This window comes from Salvelinus alpinus, chromosome 36 (assembly GCF_045679555.1).
Source record: "Salvelinus alpinus chromosome 36, SLU_Salpinus.1, whole genome shotgun sequence".
Taxonomy (NCBI): domain Eukaryota; kingdom Metazoa; phylum Chordata; class Actinopteri; order Salmoniformes; family Salmonidae; genus Salvelinus; species Salvelinus alpinus.
This window is the reverse complement of record NC_092121.1, coordinates 5,634,694-5,639,910: the sequence shown is the minus strand read 5'-3', so window position 1 is coordinate 5,639,910 and position 5,217 is coordinate 5,634,694. Positions and strand designations below refer to the sequence as shown.

The following is a 5,217-nucleotide window of genomic DNA, read 5'->3' as shown; positions in this document are numbered from 1 at the left end:
AATCAGATGTGACCTGGGCTTCCAATCTGGATCGCCGCAGCTGGCTAAGCTCCGCCTCCAAACGTGTCACTAGCCCCTTCCACCTTGTTTCCACAGACGCCTGCTTCTCTTCCATCCCGCCCACCAGCTCGTCACGGATCCTGTCCACCGAGCGACTCAGCTCCCCCAGCAACTGCTCCCCCTCCGACAGCTCACCCCGTGCATAGTTCTAGAAGAAAAAAAACAGTAGGACTAAGTTGCTCCTTGACACTGATTTAAGGTCAGTTTCTTTCTCTCCAGTTGTGGTCATTATTGTGATCACAGGTCAAAGAAAAAACATTCTGCCAACTGAAAAATGTGTGATTCAAACCCAATGTGTTTTTTTTTGTTTTTTTTTACATTTTAATTGAGTATTTTCTGTAATATATCATAACAGGGGTATGGCAAACATCCTTTTGGTTGACTAAACAGACTGTCTTGACCTGCTAATAGCCACTGCAGTGGGAGTAATGGTCGTTGGTACGTTCTCCTAACACTAGAGGGAGTGGTAGCGTGATCTGATAAATATGAAGCTCGATGTGTTGAGGGGTTTAGTGAAGGGGGTCAAATAGATTGAACACAGTGTTGATACGTTGGGGCCTGTGAATTAGCTGCCTACCCTGACGGTCTCCAGTCGGCTCTTGAGCTCATTCAGACGGAGGAGCTTCCCCTCAATCCTGTTAAGAATCTCTAGTTCTGTCTTCCCAATGAGTTTCTGTGTGACAGACAAAGGACAAGAAAGAGATGGAGGATGAGAGACAAATTGTGAATGCAGTGTCATTGAGAGTAGATTTGGCATCGTGTCTGTTCACTACTTGTCCTAACTAGACAATTCTGCTGGCCTGCTGCTGCTTAAACAGGCTCTTAGGGAACACTTAAGTAAAACGTGCTTTGTGAAATGCAAAAAATATATATTTTTAGATGCAAATAGAAAAACAATGCTCTTGAAATATATATATATATACACAGACACACACAGCAGATAACATAATGAAGTACATTCACTCAGCAAAAAATAAAATCATGCATGTTATTCATTTGCCTTGGGCCAAACCCATTATACACAGATGGACCTAAATCATGTAAAATTGCTCATGTTTTTGGTCAGATGCCTGACCCATAGAGATATTGAGGACTCTAGTGCCCAAGAGCCCATTTTAGCACCATTGAGGACTTTGACCACAGTATGAGTCATAATACCTGTATGTCTTCCTATAGGTTAAGGAAGGATCACATGATTTTGGGCTCCCGAGTGGCACAGCGATAGAAGGCACTGCATCTCAGTGCTAGAGACTTCATTACATAAATCCTTGTTCAAATCCAGAATGTATCACAACCTGCCATGAGTGGGAGTCCCCATAGAGCGGCGCACGATTTGCCCAGCGTCGTCCGGGTTTGGCCGTCATTGTAAATAATAATTTGTTCTTAACTGACTTGCCAAGTTAAATAAAGGTTAAATAAAATATAAATATTCCACCCGTGTCATCAGGAGGAATCAGCCAATGATTGCTACTCATGAGTAAACATTACATAACTGCAGGTGGCAGTAAATCAAACCTTGGCTTTATACCTGTTCATACAACACATTCCAGGTCGCACCCTTCGTTTGTCAACTCAGAAATAGAAAATTGAGTACGTCAAAATAGAGATGGCCTCAATGGAGCTGCCCATTTTCTCAGATACATTTAAGCGATGAGCTGTTCCTTTGTTTTCTGCTCAGAGCCAAATGAGGATGTTATATTTAATGACTATTAAAATAGTGTAACCGGGAGCTGTCAAATTGTGATGCAGTCATTGAAAGGAAATGTGTTGCTAATTTATGTCTATGTCATCTGCATTGCAAGAAGCTGAGACGCCCATATGACCTACAAACTAGTGGCCAATACTCAGTCTTTCAAAGGTTCAATCAAAATCCAAGTTGTAATATTTAAAAAAGTAACCTAAATAAAACACCAGACACCAACCACAGTACTAGAATGAAATTATACTTCTATAAGGAACACATCCAACCCCCCAAAACACACCACACCCTTAAGTAGCCTTCAGACTATAACCTTGGCACAAAAAGCCTCTTTGAGCTGCGTGGGCCATTGAAGTTCTGAAGGGGTGTGTGCTCCAAGAGCCTGATGTGAGAAGGCAAAGCAGCTTTCACCTGTTTGCCGACTGTCTGCACAGACACAGTGTGGTGTGTGCAGTGCTCCTCCAGCACACAGATACAGATCTGGTCCGTGCGGCAGTACACCTCCAGAGGCCGGTGGTGCAGTGGGCAGGTGCGGTCGCGACACGCTTCCCGGGGCTCCAGGAGCTGGTGGTTGGCGTAGAAGGGCGTGTACAGGTGAGACTGCACATGGGCCTCGCAGTAGGATGCCGTGCAGCTCAAACACGAGCTGATCGCCACTTGTTTTTTCCCCCTGTGCACACGTCACATTTGATAATCTCCTCCAGAAAGTGGTTGCTGTTGGCCATGGCTCCCGGTGTCTTCATGCCCAACATGTGTGGCTTTCCCGTGCCATAGCGAGCTTTTTTAAATTACTCAGCGATATGGGCGAAGACTCGGTTGATGTTGAGCTGAGGCCGCTCCGGGAACTGATGCTTGCAGAGCGGGCAGGTGCAGGTGGAGCTGGAGGCAAAGTAGCCTCCGATGCAACCCTGGCAGAAGTTGTGTCCACAGGGTGTCGACACTGGGTCGTTGAAAAAGGTCCAAGCAGATGGAGCAGGTCAGCTCCTGCTCCGAAAACATCTCCAGGACCCCTGCCTCAGCCATCATTTTCTCCTACCCGAAGCCCTACAGGTGAAACAACATACTCAGTCACACAAAAACATTGAACTAGGCCCATAGGTCAACACACAGGTCACAAATATTGAACTAAGCCTATGCAGAGAAGAGGTTAGGAAGAATCTCACCAACAGGAAACACTTTGAAAATCACTCCTGGATAGTTTTAGAATGGGCTAAGGCCTATTGTCCCTTACAAGGCAAACAAATGGTCACAAAAGACAAGTGCTTATAAACAACTTAGTCCAAAATGTGTCTATTACAGTAAGGGTTGCATCACAAAAAGTTACTCCTATTTCTATCAAGCATTTTGACTAAGCATTCTAAAACATAACTAAACTTGACCGTGTCTAGGTGAATATTTTTGAGTTAGCTGAACCCACCTTAACCGATCCCAGAGAAGTATTTTAAAACTGATTTCAGACTTGTTGTAGATTAGAGACAAGAGGTGTGTCTGACAGTGGACAAACTATCACTGATATGCACAGGTGCATTGTGGGCCACCTCCACTGGGATTGGCCTAACACCTGTTTACGATTAGTGCTGATTCACACCAAGGGTTTATCTCAATAGTCTAAAGTGACTACTTCTCCTCTCTTCCTTACTTTCTGTAGTGCAGCTACAAAAAGGAGATATTGAAAGGAAGCCACTTTAGGCTATTGAGATTAACCCAGAGGCACATTTGTGTTCAAGAAAGAATTTGGGAATCTTACAATACTTGTTGCCTTTGATCATTAATGGACTAAAGGAGCCTAATGTTACTCCTTATCGTCCAAGGACCTTACATGCTCTGTTTAAAAGCAAATTGTCTCTGGAAGCCAAAACAGGCAAATAGTCAATTTAAACGTGAATTGATTCTCATTTGCGGTACGTTTCTAGAAACATAAATCCCTCTACTTTCATATCACATCAAAATAATTTCACAAATGCAAAATAAACACTGTTTTTACACAGTATTTTTCAGTGACATGTTTGTGGCGTCCATCTTCCATTTACATACGGGTGTTCAGAGACGCCGAGGGCTAATTAGCACATGTAGTCCACTCTGTCTTCCGCCTGTTTTCAGTAAACAATCCCTGTAACGGAAATATGGCTGTGTGGGAACATTAAGCCTATACCGGTGTGTAGTAAATGTACTTTAAAAAAAAAGTATTTCTTGCTAATATGAAAGACACGTTCCTTATGTTTGCAAAACCGATCCGCAAGCATCGGGGCTCTTAACAAAAATCCCACGGTCAGAAGATACTATCGCCAATAGGCGCTAACGCAGTTACTGTCTATGAATGGGGTAGTCTTAGCCGAGCCTGCATTTTTTTTTTTTACGTGGGTGTAAAAAGTGAAATGTACACCATGAACTCATGCAAGTCACGTACCACGGCAAGGCATTGTATTGACTCCCAAAACAAACAACGGGAAACAAATAAACTGTGGAAAATGCGATGATGATGCAGAAGTCTGTGTCTGTTTTTTCAGAATGCTCTCTATTCTAGTCCATTGATATTTCTGGTCCTACAGCATTCCATGACATTTTCAAAAGACTCTCTCTCACTCCTATGCTGTGTGTGTGTGTGTGTGTGTGGGTGTGTGTGCGTGCGTGTGTGTGTGTGATTTCTCAACAGAATTCCTACAGTGCACCTTGTGTGCGCTCATAATTCCTCCTGAAAGCACAATAGACAATTCTTCCCCACATAGGCCTAATGGGAACACACAAATGCAAGAGAGGTCGAAATCAATATTCTGCCATGATACTGACAGACAGATAAACGTCATCCATACAATTTAGACTGATGTGTGAGCTCATGGCTTTTATCCCACCACGTTTTAAGAATCGAATAGTCACCGAAGAATAGTCTTTGATTTCAGTACTTCCATTACCATTTGAACACAGGTCTCTGACCACAGGTACATTTTCAGACAGACAGGCTGGCATTGAATTTCCAACATTGCCATAATATCATTCTCTGCTTCGAGGCGGAGGACTCCATACTTCCGATGCTTTCCAACTCAATTTAACATACAATCTGTCAGGTTCTTCATTACTTATTTTGTAGTTTGTCCCAAAATAAGACTCCCTTGTCCAACCATTAATCTACCTGTGTGGCGTGCAAGTGATTTTCCTCTTGGTGACCTGAGAAATTATCAGGACACTGTGATGCCACAGAGCTTCACATCTGAGCCAATGGAAAATAACAGGTGTATCTCTGTATGCTCTGTAGACTATAGTCAGTTTTGTTGCGTGTGGCTTAGATTGTCTCAGACATGAGTGAATGTGGACTATAGTCAGTTTTGTTGCGTGTGGCTTAGATTGTCTCAGACATGAGTGAATGTGGACTATAGTCAGTTTTGTTGCGTGTGGCTTAGATTGTCTCAGACATAAGTGAATGTGGACTATAGTCAGTTTTGTTGCGTGTGGCTCAGATTGTC

At 43.3% G+C, this 5,217-nt stretch overlaps 1 pseudogene; it reads right to left on the bottom strand.

Moving 5' to 3' along the window:
* Positions 1-1,984: 1,984 nt before the first annotated feature.
* LOC139565473 (E3 ubiquitin/ISG15 ligase TRIM25-like) lies at positions 1,985-2,799 on the bottom strand (annotated as a pseudogene).
* Between the last annotated feature and the right edge of the window lie 2,418 nt (positions 2,800-5,217).